General features: G+C 45.7%; 1 long non-coding RNA gene across 1 annotated transcript; it reads right to left on the reverse strand.

Annotated features, from left to right (window-relative positions):
- Window positions 1–519: 519 nt before the first annotated feature.
- Window positions 520–9,085, reverse strand: LOC130600231 (uncharacterized). Its single transcript, XR_008972399.1, has 2 exons — window positions 8,836–9,085; window positions 520–1,017 (listed from the first exon to the last, which is right to left on the reverse strand). It is a non-coding gene; the product is annotated as an uncharacterized LOC130600231 (long non-coding RNA).
- Between the last annotated feature and the right edge of the window lie 10,692 nt (window positions 9,086–19,777).

A 19,777-nucleotide genomic window follows, 5' to 3' on the forward strand; every position in this document is an offset into this window, starting at 1 on the left:
CTGTGGGTTCCGATGAACACCGTGAAACACTGAAGGGAACTGTTGTAAACAGAAGCCTGTTCCCCTGCCCATGTCCTGATAATAACTAGGATGTAATGACAACAGAAGAACCCCTATGAACTTCTCTTTCAGCTTCCTCTATTAAGAGGCTTCTGGCTTTCAAGACACACTTAAAGGACTTCAATGCAAAGCCCAAGTTGTTATCCACCTACATACTCTATTTACTCCATATGTGCACTCCCACCACACAAATTCACCAAGCAAGCAAGAGACAGAGTGACAGCATCCCATTTTGTGAGGTGCCAATGCCGTTTTACACAACTGAATTTACAACCATGCTACACTAGGTGTATACATCACTGGGTATACACATCTTCCCAGGAGGAAAGGAATGCATCTCTGCCATACAACTGCAAATGCTTTTAAGTACCTACGCCAGTATATCAAGAACTAATTATTAATCCCCTCACATTTTCAGTTCCACGCAGTTGCCTTAAAACAAGCAGACCATGAGCCAAGTTCAGCTATCAGCAGTCACTTTTACTTTGACAAGGAGCACATCAGTAAGATACCACAAGACCGTCACTCCTATAAGGCGGCTTCATGCTCACTCAGCATTCAAAGTTCAACTTGGAGGATAAAGAAAATGAGAGAAATAGCTAGTGACAGTAAGCCTTGATAGGGTCGTGAGCTTTGCAACAGCTTCAACATGTGGGAGAGTGAAAACATCACTCTCAAAGTAAAGGGACAGAGGAAAGAAATAAATACAGGGAAGGGGGAGAGGAAAGAGAAAGGAAAGGTTGATGGACAGTTGAACTTGTTGAGGGTGAAATCAATTAAAGTGCATCAAATCCAGAATTCATGCTTTTTCAAAGTGACAAATATGTGCTGGAAACTGAGAAAGACGAAGGGAAAATAATGTCTTTGACCTCCCGGAGACCGGCTGTTCCTTCCGTCAGAGGAGCCAAAAGTGAAGTGAGATGCGTTCATGATAAATTGTAACAGCCAGGCAGCCACCTTAAAAAAGAACGAGGTGAAAAGGTTACAGAAGGGACCCAAAATGCAAAGAATTCAACCAAACATCAAGATAAATCAACTCAGGCCCTTGTATATGTGTCCCCAGCCTTCACAGAGCTGCTGCAGCTCATCTCAATTTGTTAGCCTTACTTAAAGGGTAAGACACACGCATCTTTACAAAAGGGTTTGAAAACATCGTTACCAAGGATGAACTCACTTCAGCCTTCCAATGCTAACGGATGCAGTGACCATACTACCTGCCATCCCCGTTGTGGAACTGTTAGGCAATGAGAGCATTCCTTTGGTACACACACGTATCACTGGCAATCCTGTGCGAGCTCAGATGAGCTGGGTTTTAGAACACTTTCAAAGAGCCTGACACACCTCTCTCCTAAAGCACATATTAACACTTCTGAAAGCTTCAGAGTCTTAGTGTATCTTAATTTTCTCTTTCACTTTGTCCTGGGTTCAGCAGTAGCAGTCATGTTTCTCCTCCTTGGTAGCTGGTGCAGTGCAGGGTTTTGACTTTCGTCTCGGGAACAGAGCTGATAACAATGATGTTTTGGCTTGGCCAAGGGCTTTGTGAGCCTCATGCTCTGCCAGGGAGGAGGGGAAGCCGGGAGGAAGCAGAGACAGGACACCTGACCCAAGTTAGCCAAAGAGATATTCCATACCACAGCACGTCATGCCCAGGAGGTAACTGGGAGTTACCCAGAAGGGCTGGGAGACTGCAGAGTTATCAGTTGGCTGGTGATGAGGTGATGTATTCTCTTCCCTTGTTATTTCCTTTATCATTATTATCATTGGTGGTAGCAGTAGTGATTTGTGTTACACCTTAGTTACTAAACTGTTCTTATCTCAACCCATGGGAGTTACATTCTTTTCGATTCTCCTCTCCGTCCCTCCAGAAGTAGGGGGAGGGAAGGAAGGGGGAGGGGAGTGAGTGAACGAGTTACCTGACTGGGTTTAAACCACGACACACTTACATGTTCAAAGCATGGTACAAGTATTTATCTGGATGCTTTGACCAGCATGGCAACTTCGGATCTTTCCCCTTACTGACAGCCAGAAATTATTAACTCTGATGATCACTCTCATGCAGAATAGCTGAATCCAAAGCTAATATATCTATATATATACATATATATAACCGTAAGCATATGATAACTACTAATAAAATCTTTGAAACATCCCTCCTTGAAACAGTGTGTCCTTCTGAGAACATGCATTTTCAGCCCACTGAAATCATAGAATCCCAGCTTGGTTTGGGTTGGAAAGGACCTTATCCAGTTCCAACCCCCTGCCTCAGGCAAGGGCACCTTCCACTAGACCAGGTTGCTCCAGCCCCATCCAACCTGGCCTTGAACACTACCAGGGATGGGGGAAGCGCCCAAGCAAGCATCTCAACCATGGTGAAACTCAGCATTAAAGCGTTATGCAACTCCCTCGACAGCTGTTTTTCCCACATATGGGAAGATTGTTCAAGTGGACACTCAGCTGTTTTGGTCATGGTTTTCCTCCTAGACCAATTCTAGCAAAAAGCTTCCTTGGTGATGCATCCAATGGCTCACATGAACTGTAACAAGCAGCATTTTAGAGAACATTTCCTGCTGCTCTGCCCATTTATGCACTTTGGCAGGATACACCCAATAAAACTCCCATCCAAACACTCCCACTTGGGCTTCAGACTGACTCCCCACTTTAGCCCATCAAGTTTTCAAACACTGGGTGTTTGCGATACATGGGCCTTCTTAAACTGTTCATACACAGCGATGTACATCACCCTGAGATCTTCCAGAAAGAGCTGCCCGAGCCTTTCTGACTACTTATGACAACAGCAGATGGACCTTTGAAGAAGTTACTGAAGAAAGCATGTTTGCTGTCCTTTCCTGAGCTACTGCCAGCACTGAGGGACTATATGAAGTAGTCTACAACAGTTCAGCCTGTTCACACTGCTGACTGCTGTGCAGGTGGTCATGTTAAGGTAGCCCTAAGCACGGGAGGTACAGGAGATTCCCAGCTGCAGCATGGAATTTGCAGTGCCTGGGTAGCATTGAGAGCTTATTGTTGCACGTGCCTGCACTGAGAGGAAGTTTGTGTTGCCATCGGTGCTGCGAGGAAGCTCAGCTATCAAGTCCTAACTGGCATCCTCACAGCCCTCCCTTCAGAAAGCGCTGGCGATCGTCTCCCAGCTCCTCCCAACACAGATGCCCACCCCACTGCTGTTGCATTCTTCATCACGACAACCTTCCCTGGATGGTCCCTTCCCCGAAACAGCCTGATTCTCTCAGGGAGACACGAGTTCACATCAACAAATCCTTCCCGACACTGCCCTGAAGCACTTTCGCTATGATCAGCTATTCAGAGTGATGGGACACACTAGTTAGATCTCCCTGTGTGTTTATCAATCCCTTCTCAGCCATTTTCCTCTGTAAACCCGTCAAATCTTTTTCTTCAAGCTCTGTGGGAACAGTTAGGAGCTATCTCCTCAGAGGTGCTTGCCCTGCCACTTGGATTTCACCCGCCTCCTGGAGTAGCTGGACGTCAGCACTCAGAGGCTGGCCCGCACAATGCAGACGCAGCAGCAGTGCTGCTACCAGAGATCTTTAGGGTGATGGAATCCTTATGAAAGGCCCTTATGAGATCTCATGTCCCTGCACAGGGGATGAGGAGTCCTCTTAACCTGGGGCAGAGGAGGAAGAAGAGGAAAAGCCCAGAGATCAAGTCAAAGGAGTAAGAAGCCTGTAACACCCCAAACCAGACACAACCAACTCAGAATGAGTTGAGCCAGGGCAGGCAGGGATCAAGCTGCTCCACAGGAACACAGGACCCCACAGTATTTTGACAACACAGGACAAGCGTATTGGGTTTTACATGTACATCAGTATTTCAAGGCTCTAATGCAATGACCCTTTGCCAACATAGTGAAAGGCATTTAAATGGTATCAAAAGAGGAAATCAGTCCATTACAACCCTGTGGTAAATGTAAATGAAGCCACATACCACCACCAATATACCTGGACCTTACAAGTTCCCTTTTATTCTTGCAGGGAATTTACTGCCTGAGGTGTCACACGTCTTCCCTTTCACACAGGGAGTATCAGACAGTCTGCTTGCCTTATATTGATGCTTGTAACCTTCGTGGATGGCAGTGAATTGCCAGCCACTGTAAATCTGCCTAGCTGCTGTCCTATGAAACTACACTCTGCAGCTTACATGCAGTTTGACTGTGCAGATCTAGGTCAGCATCCTGCATCCTGACAAACATCAAATGAGAATGCTTATTTTTCCTTTCACACTTGTCATCAGTTGAACTGGTTATCGTCCCCATTTTGCAGTCAGGGGAATAGAGCACAAAGCAGTGAAGTGCCTTGGCTGAGACCACTGTGCAGACCATTGCCTGATTTGGAAATCAAGCCCAGACAGCAAGCTCTAGGTCCTCCACACCCCCAACCAGGGCATCATCATGTTCCTAAGTCAAACTTGCAATGCTTTTGGAGTAATCTGTATATAGCATCACTTAGATTTTCTCAGTCATCTACCCGATGAGTTTACCACAACAGTTTACAACAATCCCTAGTGTCTCCCAACAGGTTACCTACTCCTTGCTTGCTCACCAACCAGAATAAGCTCTCAGGGATTTGGATCCTTTCCTTTAAGCCCTGCAGGATAGGGCAGGAATCTCACAGAGCAACCCTTCATGCTCCATTTCATCAAATGTGCTGGATGCAAGCACAGGGACAAACATGAGATTATAGACATGAAACCAACAGAACATTTTACCATCCAAAACTGGGAGTTCTGTCACTATGACTGAATAGCTTCTGCTCTCGTTGCTGATGCCTCATGTCAGAAAGGGCACATGAGAAAGGACCAAGTGGCAGAAACAAAAAGCTTCACTAAAAAGAACCTGGTAGCTCCATATCAGACACATCCACAAAGGATGAAAAGGAAGAAAATAAAGGTTCCAAGAGCCAGACAACAACTCTTACTCTTTTACTCATCTGAACAGCAGCATTTCTTTTATTGTGGTTTGGAGTCCTGCTGGCTTTCACTAAACTGCTCTCACTCATTGCATGGAATCTTCCATCTATGCAGTGTTTCTGTTATTTTTCCCCATCTCTTCAATTCTTTCTCTATTTTCATAGATTTCCAAGGCATCTGGTGCTGAAATACTTTGGGTGAGCATGGAGATTTTAATTGTTAAAGGAAGAAGCTGATCTGTCTTTTAGCTACTGTTTCATGATGGATCATTATAATAACGAACAAAAATTTTCCTTTTTTAAAGGAAAACCCTCAGTAAAATGTGACTAAATGAAAGCTCCTCTTTGCTTGACCACTTTGCTTCCTCTCTGTGGCTTCACCACAACTGCTGCCACACAAAGCCAGGCTGCAGCTCTGGCATTCTGGCCATGTAAATGGTGAGGGACAGTAAAACTGAATGGAAAATCCCCACCTAACACAAAACATCAAACCACAACCAACCTTCTTCCTCCTTAAGGACTGCCTGTAGAGAAGGAAGAGATGCTTATTGCTTAGAGACCAGCCACAGCATGCCGCTAACACACACCACTTGCCTCCACACATGGACAACCATGGCTGGGGCCTCACTGCTACAAGTTCATCTGCTCCCTGGGAGCTCCCAGCCTGGAGCTCCTGCCTTCCTCCATGGGGCAGGTCAACACCTTCATAGAACCATAGAATGGTTTGGGTTGGAAAGGACCTTAAGATCATCCAGTTCCAACCCCCTGCCATGGGCAGGGACACCTCACACTAAACCATGGCACCCAATGCTCTGTCCAACCTGGCCTTGAAAACAGCAGTACTACTCCATCACCTCTCCTGCTTGACCTAAGGAGGCTTCTTGCCAGCATGCCTCAAGATAACCTGCTGTCAAAGTTGCTCCATTCCTCTAGACTCAAAGATTTAAGACACCCTTAAGTTCTCATTTTCCTCCACTCTGCGTGACTCCTGCCTCACACCTTGCTTAAATACAAACTAGTGATTTCCACTGGGATGCAAGCCATGCTAGGGTGCCTAGGCAGTCCTGATAATGTACTGGGCTACTGATACAACACTATGTGTGACTTCTGCATTTATTGCCTTCTGAGCACAGGCTAGAAGTTTGCATCATATCTTAATCCATGCCCTTCGCCCCTTCCACTGTAAGGAGTAACTTGAGCACAGAAATGTCTTTGAAGGGTCTCCAGGTCATCTTTGAAGGACCTGGAGATCTCTGTATGTCAGCCAACACAGAGTGCAGGCTTTCATTCAAGGCATGCAATAGAGGGGTTAAATGCAGCACAACCCCCCCCCCCCAAATCCGAATACTCAGTGTTTGCTGTAGATACCAAGACCTGATCCTAATGTATGACCCCAAAGCAACACAGATGAATCAACACAGATTTTGGCATAGGATTGTTTTTCCTGATCACAAAGTGTTCCCTACTGTTAAGCGAAATCCATCACCAACTGAAACAAGGCCATTTCCTCCCGACGTAAACCCTGGAATTACTGGTGGGGAAGGGAATTCAGGAAAAGTGCTACAACACTGTGCCATGCATGCAATTCAGCTGGTTTAATTCACAGCTTCCCAACCTTTGGCAGCCTTGACTTGCATAGATTTGTAAAGGACCTGAAGCTTTAACCCCCACCTTCTTCCCTCTGGTACAACTTCCTACACTAACCCTCTGGGATATTAAATCTTCCACTTGCCATTTTCTCCTAGGCAGAGAGGATATGAATTCCATAACTCCTCAGCTGGGCTGCCATCAGGAGCCATGAAATACAACAGGAAACCAACAGCGTGGACTTGGGAGCACTGTGTGCACGCTCACACGAGCTGCAGGACTGGACAAGCTATTAGCAGCAGCACACAGTGCAGCTGCCTGGGGCACAGAGGTCCACGGGGGTGCGTAAGGAAGGGCATGCTTACACTTGATCACATCAGAGAAGGAGCAAATCAGAGCAGCACAAAGCCGACGCTCGGGTCAAGGTTGGACATGCACAGGAAAACCTGTGCTTAGCAAGGAGTTACTCCTTACATTTGGCTGACTTCAGGGGTTATGAAGGTACTGAGCTGGCAGCTTAAAAGGGCTGGGAGAGGGAAACAAACCCTTAATTTATGGATGTAACAGCTACAGGAGCAAACCACAGCATATTTCCTACCTGAACTTGTGCCTCTCCGCCATAACCAAGGCGATGGGAACGGGTGAAGTCACAGGCTGAAGCAGCCCTGCTTTCCTCACCAAGACCTCTGCCAACGCAGATGCTTTTCCAGAGGTCACAAAGCCCAGTGTGGATCACAACGGCGACAAAGTGTTTCCAATGAAAACAATGGGGCTGTGGAGCAGCCTTTCAGAGGTGGCTAGCACAGGGAGCCAGCACCTCACCGCCCTGAGGACACAGGCAAAGCTTTCCTCCTCCCGAAGGCTATTTTGAGCAGGAAGTTTATGCAGATACCCCCTCTTAATGCAAAGCACTGCGTTATCCACTCCTTGCCGTTATTCAGCATCAATTTAAATTAAAAGCCAAGCATTTTTAAGAAGCTAACCCAGTATCACACTTCACCCTTCCCACGGCTTCTGCCCCCTGAAAATAAGGGTTGAATAATTAAAGAAATCCCAGAAGGGACCCAATGCTGCTGCCAAACAGTTCACTTCGGCAGATGACACAAAGCCCCCACAGCACAGTGTGCCCCCTGTACAGGTAGAACAGGAGGAGATACTTTGCAGGGGGTTGAAGAGTTTATACCACAAATGAGTACTGTGACCTACCAGACTTCTGCTATCCAAAGCATGCCACTACAGCTGGAATAATCAATAACTGGGGAAGCTCCTTAGGGCTTGTATAGAAACTTGGGCTATGCAGAATGGAGAAAGCAGCACGATCCTTCTGCCACACAGAGTGCATTAGTAAGGACATAAGCATGCGTGAAAATGCATGTAGGAAGAAGGTGTTAAGGAGCAGTTACATGAGATCTTATGCAGTATGTATGGACAATGCTCACGATGCACAGGAAATCAACTGCAGCAAAGCACCTAGAAAGCCCTTAGCAACACAGACAGCCTCTTCCACATCAAGGTTCACTTGCATGGAGGGCCCTCAGTGGCACTGTCACAATCCACACGTTCATGCCACACCACACAGAACAATAACATTCATTAAACAACCCATATCAAAAGCTGTAACAATAACAGGAATGTTTTATTGTCATAAAGATCCCAGCACTAAAACTGACATGCTTAGTTAAGGAGAAAGAACTAGAGACAAAGAAAGCATAAAACTGATTGTTTGCTGTACCACAATTAGCACAATGATTGCTATTCAGTCTAAGCAGGATCATAATCAGCTCTCCACCTGAACATGTGTGGTGAACCACCAAAAGAACCTCATCACTTTAAAGCAGTATTTGAGAACTACTACGTACAGGCATCAGCATATTTGGCCTCTTTTCAGCCAAAAACCACTTGTTCCACACTCCACATTTGGCCAGAAAATGAAGGAAACAGCCAAGTTCAAAGCAACAAAAATCAAAGCTCAGTATAGACAAAACAGCTCCTTGTACACCCTCTTTCCAGCCACAATGCAACCAGAACCAGGTCTACATCTCTCAACACAAGTTACCAAGCTTCAACATTCTTCTGGAGAGAAGGTTCTTAAAGATCCAGCTTAACAGTCTGGCTCTTAACACATCCACCACCCAACGCAGCAGAGAAGCTCCATTCTGATGAAGCACCATTCTGCAGTCCTGCTACTCACTACATACATTGCTTCTTATTCAGCCTTTGCACACCAAAGTAAAGTTCGCTTACTCACAGTTAGGAGCAGATCGTGCCTTTCCTTCCATCTCTTCTGGGCACTCCTGTTTCTCTGGGATCCTTGTGGCAAAGGTGGCTTTGGGCAGGCAGTTTATTTCAGCCAGTCAATGAGGAGACTTCTGTAAAGTCAGCCTCACCCCACAGTAGGTTTTCCTCATGACACAGGAAAAGCTTTCCTCATCCTTTAAGGAGGCTCCAAAGTCACCTGTATCCTTCCCACTTGTGATGTTACATGTAGGCTGAGAACAAAAGAGTTCGCTTTTCACTTATCAGCACAGGTTGGCTTCTTTTCCTCTTCTCAAAGCAACATAGGCACCAGGTAACACACCCCAGTTGCAGAACCATAGGGTGCGAGCTCCAGCATAAAACTACTCAACCTGAATCCTCCATAAAGACACAAAGGGAAAAGGCAACCCTAGCATTGTGCTTGTAAAAGAGAGCAAAGCTGAGGGACTGAGCTTAAGATCAGCTCCTGGACCAATGAGCAGAGGCTGGGGGACCCAGGTGGGGCTGGTCAGGGCAATAAGGCCTTATTTGCTCTATTGGTGCACACAGGTTTCTTCAAGTCTTACTTAATTGCTGCCAAGAGAAGACACCTGCACATGGCCAGGGGACTTCAGAGAGGTTACTTGATTTCTTTAAGAGGATTTTACTCTTGAAACACCAGTGTAGAAGAAATGGGTTGCCTGCCCCTCAAAAGCCAGACTCATTGGCTATCATAGGCTCTTGATCAACCCTCACTGCTACCCAGGAGTTCAAACCAAGGAACTATGCTGAGTTTCAATTGGATGAAGCCTATGGACTGGCACACAACTCTGGCCTGAAAGATCCTGACTACTTTCTCTTACAGTCAAAATGTCTCTTCACACTTTATGGACTCAAACTGGGGCTGGCAAAACCCACCTGACAGACAGCACTTGAGTGAAACCCTCCCAGCTCACAGTGTGAGCCCAAAGGGGAGCCAAGCCCGGAAGGGCAAGGAGCACAAGAGCCTGTGATTCGTGTTCCTCACCAAGGTGATAGCTCTCTAAACCCACCCTTCCCATGGCTCAGCCTGGCAGGGTTACCATGCCCCATCTGGCTTGTAAGCTATTTTTTCACTTGCTCTTTGCTTTTCCTTAGCCCTTGAGTCCAGGAGATGAGTGAAGCACATGAATAAAAGGAATTGGCGTTTTACAACAGTCTTTTCCTTTCCTTCATACCCATCTTTCTCTGTATGCATTCCTGTGCCCTGCCATCAGTTGTCTGCAGACAACTCCTTGGCACTTTGTCCTCCTTGCTTTCTCTTCCAAGTCACCAGTAGCATCCTCCCCGCGCCGCTGTGGCAGCATTTCTGCACCAAGAAGATAATAAATACATCAAAGCTGTCAAAGTCACGTTGTTTTGGCTGGAAAGAGGTGCCCTCCTGCTGGGTGAGATTACTTCCCACCGCGATGTATGGCTTTCCCCTTACTGACAGCTCTCCAACAGGGAGTAATCGGTGTCCAACTGAGAGGAGCAGGCAGCTAACATTGCTGAATGGCACTTAGGACTGATGAGGGCAGGGAGGAGGAAAAAGCAGCTTAGCCTTGCTCACAGACGGCCCTTCCCTTGCTGGTGCAGTCTGCTGACAGAGACACAAACTGGGTCTCCTTGCTTGCTCTGCCTGTGATTTCCCAAGCAGGGGCTGGCAATGAGAAATGGGAAACTAATACTCCTGCTTGAGTCTCAGGGCAAGTGTCAGCCTTAATCCTACAGATGCCTGACACCTGGAACCAGTAGCTCCCGGTGCCTAAATGTATTAGTGAAGGTGAAATTAAGAAAGGCATGAAGAAGGACACAGAAGAATACCTCTCTTTGCCCTTGGGTACCGGTGTTCTAGAGGCCCCCAAGGAACAGATGCCCTGGCAAAGACACAGCCTGAGCTGCACTCCCAGCACAGGACAGATTTCTGGGACAAGAGCTAGCAGGAAAGAGGCATTCACTTGGGAAACAGATTTCCCATGGGAAAAAATCATGAAGAAAGGGTTTGGTTTGTTTGCATTCTGGAATTGTCTGGGATTTTCTGCAGTCCCGAAGGCATCCAGGTACAGTGAAGGGCAGCTGTTTTCCCACCTGCATCAACTCCCCTCAGGAACCTGTCATCATTGGGCTGTTGTTCTGATTATGCCACGTGAATTAGCTTTGTATTCTTGGCTTTTTTAATTAAAGAAATAGAAAAAGAGTAAAATGATCACTGAGACACTGTGATGAGACTAAGCAGCAGTATAGTGAGTCATGTGGAGTTTCTCCACCTCTAGACCAGCCTCTTCAAAGACACTTAAGGGAGTCAATTGCCCATATCCCACTAAAATCCTCTCTGTATGTGGTTCATGAAGCTTTAAACCCCTTTCCCACCCCCACAACCTCCATCCCTCACCTCTTAAGTCTCTCTAGTCCATTATTCTTGAGGCTGGTTTGTGAACAATGTGTTCACTTTCTGTACTGCCTAATGAAGATGTTCCTGTCCCTGAATATTACATCTGCTGCACACTTAATGGAAAAAATAGCTATTATTATCGTTGGTGGTTCAGATGAGTTTCTTGGCAGCGAGGGTGGTACAGTTATGTGGACAATCAAACAAGCCAGTGATGATTGCCAAGGCATTTTTGAGGAAATCATTGCTGTTTAAACTCTAATCACAGCAATACCTCATTTAAAAGCATAAAAGCTTTCACCCAGCAGACCTACCTTTACTTTTTTCTTTAATAGCCAGACAATTAAATAAATCTCCTGACACTTAACCATCATTTACCCAACAGTCAGAAAATGGATTTGATGCCTTTGCATTAGTTAGATTACTCAAGCAAAAAGTGAACAAGTACAAGCAGGTGAAGGAAGGTGTTTGAGATCTTCTGCTGCTCTGCAAATATAGTATGGTATCTTCTGCAGCTGATAGGGGGATTTTCTTCTCTTATTCAGACACCAAGAGAGTTCTTAGCATTACTGTGTTTCCTAGATTTTAATGTACTTGGGGGAAGGAGGTAGTTCTACCCCCTTTTACAGCCTGGAAACTGGAGTACAAGACAGATAAAGCCACACGGAAATTCTGTGTCTGAATCTGGTGAACTGCTCAAAAAGTCACCTTACCTTAACCCTGATCCAAGCTTTATTTTGATAGCGTTTCCACTAAAACTGACACCTGGAAACTTCAGTGCAAGCGTGGAATAAATCTCAGCAAGAAAAAAGTCAGGGATCTAGTGCGCTTTTTCTGGCATCTTAGGAAAGGCTGCATTATCTTAAAACACAGCCCCCAAATTAACATTGAAGCAACTGTGCGTGACCCTGTGCTGGTACAAACACCAGCTACTGACAAATGATAGACCTTTTATTATCCCTGGTCCCAGTGGTCCTCTTAATTCCTTCTCCCTCATTAGGCTCCTCATGTGAAGAGCATGTTCTTCTGATACCAGTATTCAGAAGCTGATGCTAAATAACTCCTAAATTTATTACCTTCTGCCAGCTGTCAGCTACCAGCAACTGTAATGGGAGCATCTTTCTCCTTTTCAGGTAACAACAAGGATGATACAAAATCCTTGTCTTCTGAGCAGTGTCTGAGTTCGAGATGGATCATTATAAATTCATTAAGCTATGCTGAATTTCACAGTCTCCTTTAGAATATGCTGTTCAGAAAAAGAATAGAAAAAAAACATTGAAAGGAAGGCAATTGATCCAGACTCTAAGTAACTGACAACTATATAGACAGTGAAGTGTTTCCTGAGCTCTGCTTACTCAATTTTTAAAGAGTTCCCACTCTTTAGAGAGATGAAGTCTTGGTTTTTACCTGCCTCTCAGCCCTTGTTTTGACAGCAAAAAAGCCCTTCACTTTATAAAGATGTGCATGATGGGCTGGAAAGAGTTAAAGCCTCATCTTCCACTCCTCCCTCTTTATCGTTTTAATTGGCTGTTCTGATGACCTGACCACCTCTTTGATAGACATCAAACGCCGGCCCGTGAAATACGGAGCATGTCAGCCTGCCGAACAAGGGTCAACCTGATTGTCAATAAGGCCATCAATCAGAGCTGCTGGCACGATGGAGCCAATCCAGACCAAAAGCCCCAGCTGGAAATGAAAGAGCCCCGCTGATGATAACACAGTGTGCACCGCGCGGCCAGACAGCTCGCACAAGGGTCACTGGCCCAGGGGCCAGCAGGCGGCAAACTTCAAACTGGAAGAAGGCAGCGGTGAGCAAACAAGAAACCCCCAAAACCAACAGAAAGAAACCCACTTGGCTGACCCAGTGGTGGCTCCGAATCAAAGCAGCTAAGTGAGGAGAGAGAGGTGGGAGGACATGAGAGAAGTCAACAAGGGAGACAGTGAGAGGTGCCCTTAAGGGGAGCACCCACCCCTTCTGTTTCTCCTCCTGCGTATCCCCATGGGTGAGCAGTGACACCTCCACAAGGAATCCCGCAGCTGCACAAATCGTTTCCATGATGAAGTGAATTAGGGAATAGATCTATGGTAAACCCAACCATAATTCCTTTCTGAGATTGTTGGTGGCTTCCATCATGAGGCTGTAAGAATATGCTATCAAGGTAGGAGAAAGCATGGAAAAGAAACAGCTAAAGAAAGGAGGAAAAGGGAAAATACCTGTTTCTAGTGAGAATGCCGACTTATGTTGGCCTCAACAGTTTACAAGATTACTGCTTAACATGCCCATGGTGTGACTAGCTCTAGCTCTAGCCAATGACTTCTCTTTGGACATGCACCATCACCACAAGCTGCTGAAGATCTTCTGTTTATAAATGGGGCATAAAGTAGGGGTGATATTCTACATAAATCTGCAACAAGAACCAGCTCTAAGACACCAGTCACTTCAGATGCGGGGTTTTCTGAAGACAAAACAGCTTCTGAAACACGTGACGGGTAGTGGGGAAAAGGATTCAAATGAAGAGTGTCCTCCTGCAACACTAAGGAAAGCCTGATTCTTAACCACTGGGAAGCTAAATGGAACAGACAGGCCTATGGATACTACTCACTTTGAGTATTCTGCTGACTCCATCCCTTCAGGGATCATCATCCCAACCAGGGATCCTCCATCATCCCAACCAGGCCAGGTTGGATGGGGCTTGGAGCAACCTGCTCCAGTGGAAGGTGTCTTTGCCCATGGCAGGGGATTGGAACTGGATGAGCTTTAAGGTCCCTTCCAACCCAAACCAGTCTGTGGTTCTATGATTCTGTAAAGGGATAAGGTTAGAATCCTCAACAGATACAAGGTGCATCTGCAAGGGCAGAAAACTCAAGACAAAGTGTTACCCCAGTTCACAGCTATAGTATATCCACCCCTGTACACCAACATGCTCACACACACTACACACATAGAAACAAAAATGTATACACACGCGGTGTATGTGCTATTTTGAAACACAGGAGCCTGAAAGCAAGATGGATAAAGACAGAAAATGGCACTTAACAGGTTCCTGAGGACCTGCTACACACATACATTCACTGACTGAAGTCAGTGCCACACACAGACCTCACTAGTCAGAGCTGTGCCCGTTTCCACCTACACCCCCAGAGCCAAGTCCGCTTTTCCCTGTTGCTCTGAAGGCGATTGCTTGCTAAATGCTCCAAGCCAACTGCCCCGGCTGCTGTGTGCGAGTTTCACACCCTCCAGCCTTCCACCCCTGCCCTCTGTTGCACCTCCCCGTGTCGCTGCTCACGTCTCGGGGCTCAGAGCCTGCTGTGGTGCAAATATTTGCTTGCTCTGGGGGGAGGAACACAGGGCACTGGCCTCCAGGGGCAGGCGGTCGGCATGTTTATTCTGGAATAGCAAACACCATGGAGAGCAAAGAAGAGAAAAAGCCAGATAAGATAAAAGTGTGTTACCAGGCCTAACAACATAAAATCAACAAAGACCACAGAGGAAAAGTTATCTGCAAAGACCAGCAAATGCAGCAGCAAGTGATCCTGACAGAGGAGCCTTTTTGCAGGCTGGATCACTCAGAAGACTGCGGAGATCATAGAATGGTTTGAGTTGGAAAGGAGCTTAAGATCATCCAGTTCCAACCCCTCTGCCAGGGACAGGGACACCTCACACTAGACCATCTCACCCAAGGCTCTGTCCAACCTGGCCTTGAGCACTGACAAGGATGGAGCATTTACCACTTCTCTGGGCACCTTGTTCCAGTGCCTCACCAGATGATGAAGTTGTTTGACTCTTGAGTGCCCAATTATCAAGCCATTGTGATTCACTGTCTGTGTCTTGAGATGATTTACATAAAACCATGTTTTCATGGTCTTTGTAGTCTATTTGGAAAACACACTTCTGGAGTTTATGCCCTGCTCTGTTCTGCCCACGTCATGAACCTATAACTGCAACCAGCATCTTCATAATACAGAACAGAACCAAAAGACTTGTGCACATGTTAGAAGATAAGATTCTTCCAGAACAAGCCATCAGGCTAATATCTGTATGAAGAGTGGTGTGAAACACTGCAGCAGAGGGACTGGATATTTCTTCCAGAAGATAGATTCACCCAGCTGTGAATCTCTGTCATTTAAGAAATAGCCACATTTGCTGAAGTTTTAATTCATGCACATGACTAATTTATAAAGTGAAACAAAGTGTACTTGTAAGATGAACTGCATAATGATGAATGCAGAGGGAAAAAATAGAGAGGAGGTACTAGAAGAACCACATGTAAAAACCATATGGAAGGGTGTTCCACCAGCTTGGAACCAGATGGGTGAAAACATTGTCCCTGGACACTGTACAGAGTCCTACTGATAACACATGATAAATCATTACACTGAGTGTAAGCAGGAGGGTGAACATCACCACATACCAAGCTGTGCAGGGACAACAGGACCACGAGCTGGAGGACATCAGATAAAAGGACAGCATTAAAAGCTCAGATGTTACCCTCTTGTGTAGATCTAATCTGGGCAATTATCAGCAGGGACAGCCAGAATAGCTGCAGAAAGAAACAAAAGCACAGCAGCAGGGTTTAAATGCACGGAATAAAACCACAACACAGCCAAGTCTGCAATAATGGGAAGCTGAACAGGGATATTGGAGCACTGTTGAGATATTCGTCCCTACGAAGAAGAGATGAACTCAGTCCTGCACCCAAGCAAAAAATTATCTGTGTGACCTTTGGCAAGTCATTTCAGGCCATCTGAAGTCAAAAGGCATCCTCCCATTCACTCCAAGGCTGCATTTCCCAGAGAACCTAAGTCCCTGCTTCCACACTCCTGCCTGCTTGACTTGAGGGCTGTCTGTGACAGCATCTTCCTTCTCAGGAAGGACAACTGTTCCTGACCTGGTTTTGACCGGCTCAGAAGACAGGACAGCAAAATACACACAAATGACACTCAGAAGTGGGTTAGACAGAAGGTGGCTGTGCCTAATAATCAAGAATTTATTTATAGTCATCAGTATCAAAAAGCACTGATGCCTGCAGTAGTCCTGCTCAAGATAAATGGGCCATTACATTGACGTGGAGCTGCAGATTGCAGATTGACAGCTAGTTAAAGCTTTCCATCCAGCTGAACTTTCCAATCCTGTTTATGGCCTGAAAGGTCATTCCCGGCTGTGACTACTCTTCCCTTGCCAGTCTTTTCATTTCTTGTGTCCCAGGGAATCTTCCTATCTCAGGGAGGGGAGCTTAATGATAAATACGACTGCTTCATGCCCCCATGTGCCCAAATATCTGTGTAAGCACCAAATGACTTCTTGCCGTAAGAAAGGTCTGAAATCTCTCTTCTATGCGCAGTGATCTCCTTTTTAATGGTATAAGCCTGCGTAACAGACCCCAGAGCAGGACCTGTCCTTGTGCACAGACACCCACATGGACAAGAAAGCCGACCAAAACACATCTACACAGGACCACCAAGGATGACCCTAAATTAGACCACCCAGCCGCTTTGTTGGCCTTGTTTTGAGGGGCCAGAATCTCAGAGCATAAACTGGTGTCCTCGCATGGGTTCCTTGGCCTGTGTTTTAGACCACTGTGTATCTCCAGTGACTTCCTGCTACTGACCTCTCCTAATAAATCAGCCTCCCTCCCTCCCGGCAACATCCTGTTCCTTCCTCAAAAAACCCTCCCACTCACAGTCCCAAGGTTTGATATCAATCTTAAATAAATGCCTCTCTGGACTCAGCTGCATTCCCTAAGCCACCTTATCTCCTGCCTCTCTAGAACGGCTGTGGTTCAAGAAGCATATGCAGAATCTTCTTAGGCCTGTTTAATTTTAATTCCACCCTCGTGTCCTCTTCCTTTTCCCCACGCTTGCTTACAGAGAAGGAAACTTCTCTTCAGGAGGCTGTACATTGCTCAGTGTGACTTCCAAAGGGAACAATGATAACCCCCAAAAGAGACAGTGCTGTGATTTTCTGTATGAAATACAGTGAAAAGAGAATCCATGGGAGAGGTTCTGCTCCATCATCTCCCTTGCTCTGTCTTCCCTCACTTCACAGTTTAGGTGAAGAAAGATTTCGTCAATACATCTACCCATTAGAGTCCGTCCTTCAGCATTCAGCATGAGGGGATCAACAGTTTCCTCCATCTGATCTTTCCAATTCCCATCCAAAGTCCAGCTTGAACTCATACACTCATAGAATAGTTTGGGTTAGAAGGGCCCTTAAACTAGGGCTTCTGAGTCAGGAAAGCACCACCCTTCACTTCCTAGATCACCACTGCAGAAAGCACAGGCACCTACAGCAAGTTAGTTAGGACAATGGGGCTCCTGGTCACATCCTTCAGCTACAAAACTTTAGCTAAAGTAGGTTGAACCCAGGTCTTGACACCAGTTACGTCTCTGAAAGCCCATGGAATAACTCGCAGCCAAAAGGAACCATATTTGATCCAGCAGTTTCTCTTTAATTCTCTATGTCTTTACACTTTGACAACCACAGCAAAAACTGGTTCATGTTGGACTTCATTTAATCTCACTCAGGAATTCCTTCCCCATACATTCTATTACTTCATCACTTCTGTAACCCCTTCTGTCAACATATTTACTCCCACCTTCAATCCCTTACGCCTGGTGCCTTGCAGGTTACCACATTCTTCCAGATAATGGTATTACTCAAAAGCAATGAGATTTGCCTGCTTAAATTTCACATTTACAAGGTGATACTAGTGCTGTCCTGCTTAAATACTCTTGTTTTCATTTTCCTTTGCTCTATCCTCATCTTTCCTTGCCTTTCCAGAGTACCAAAGTGCCCCATATCATCTAACCAACTCCCTGGAATCCATTTCAAAGAGGAGCTGTTTCTCACTTAAGAAGAATTCCTTGGGTCTCCTCAGGCTCGCATCTCTTTTCCTTTAATGTAAGCATAACTAATTCATTAGCAATTCACTTGGTAATGAGCCAATGATCATCTTCAAGAAAAGCAGCAGTGAAACAGCAGATTTCCAAGTTGGAAGAAAAAGCTGGAGAAGAAGCAACGAAAGCAGGCTTTAGTCAGAAACCCAAAGTGGGATGAATAAGGTGGCATGGCACTGTCCTAAAATGCCCTCGGAGTTTATAAAGTAATCTTATTCCAGCACACGCATCCCTCAGATACCCTCCTCCCCCTTATCATCCAACTCACTCAACCATGTCACTGACATATGTACTTAGCAGCAGTTATCGTCAGTGGCACATAAATAAATGGCAGGTATCAAAGAATCAAGGTCGCCAACTTGCCATGAATATTTCAGAGAGAAGCAACATGAAAAGCTCGAGTGTCTCAGCCTCTCAGGTTTCCAACAGGAGGAATAAAACCCAAACCACACACACACACACACACACACACACAGGGGCTGCTGGCTCGGCCATCGCATGCACGCAGCTCATTTCAAGGCACTACTACATATGTTACGAGACAATCTGTCACATTTTAAAAATATATAAATATCTATTCTCTATCTCCTCTGGATAATGTGCAAACTCTAAGCAGCTGGCAAGAGGGCAGTGGTGATTTAATGCAAGAAAACCGTGCTTTGCTGAAGGGGCTGCGGACGAGATAGCTCGGGTTGTAACAAGAAGCCTCTTTGACAAAGGCGCAGAGTGGCATCTTTTCACACAATTATATGTGGGTCACATTAACCTCTGCTGTGCAGGGTTCCCTTGAGCTGCTTCTGTCTGCGTGTCGCTGCAAAGAAATCCAAGCAGAAATTCCCTTCTCCTTCTCTTTCATTTTCACAGGATGGGGGAATGCAGTGAAAGGATGGAGAGGGAAAAGGGGTTCCCAACCTGTTACACACAGGCTATGAGCAGGAGTTGCCCAGTGAAGCCAGTAGCAAACTCCACACTTCGGGGCCTAGCAGTTCCATTAATGAGCCATGTTAATCAATGGCCAGATATGAGGTTTCAACCTGTGTCAGTGCACTAGAATATTTGGATATATGGCTATTTATAGCCAAGGAGACTTGGTTAAGTTTCACTTTCAGCTACGGTAGACTGTGTTTTGAAAGGATATGAGTTTTGTTCTATGGATGGAGAGAGGCTTTGGAGATACAAAGTTTATCCTGTCAAGTACAACTCAAATTTGCAAATGGAAATGTCATCAAAAGCACCATAATACCTTAAACAAAGCAAGCATTTCTTTAACCTAATCATTTGGGTATTCCACTGTTCTGGGTTTGCAGGGAATTTCTTTATCAGACAGCTCCATTGCTGGGGTGGCAAACTTTCAATGGGATTAATTCACCACTTTCCAGTGCCTTGGAAGTCTGTTCTTTTTATAGATTTTGCCTGTTTTCCCAGGCATCTTACCATACTCTTCATGGTAACTCTGGATTCAGGTGGTTTGATGAGGTATATAGCAAATGATCTTTACATTCCATAATGGATTTAAATGGTGAGGTCTGCTCAATAGGAGAATATCACTGTGGAAACCCTGCTTTCCTTTATATTAAAATGGGTTCTTTCTCAATGAACTCATTATGGAAATGAAGGAAATATTCCTTGCAGTGACAACTGATACTTA

Source organism: Pezoporus wallicus, unplaced genomic scaffold (assembly GCF_028554395.1).
Source record: "Pezoporus wallicus isolate ANWC-B61680 ecotype Strahan unplaced genomic scaffold, APGP_CSIRO_Pwel_v1 contig_6401, whole genome shotgun sequence".
Classification (NCBI taxonomy): Eukaryota; Metazoa; Chordata; class Aves; order Psittaciformes; family Psittacidae; genus Pezoporus; species Pezoporus wallicus.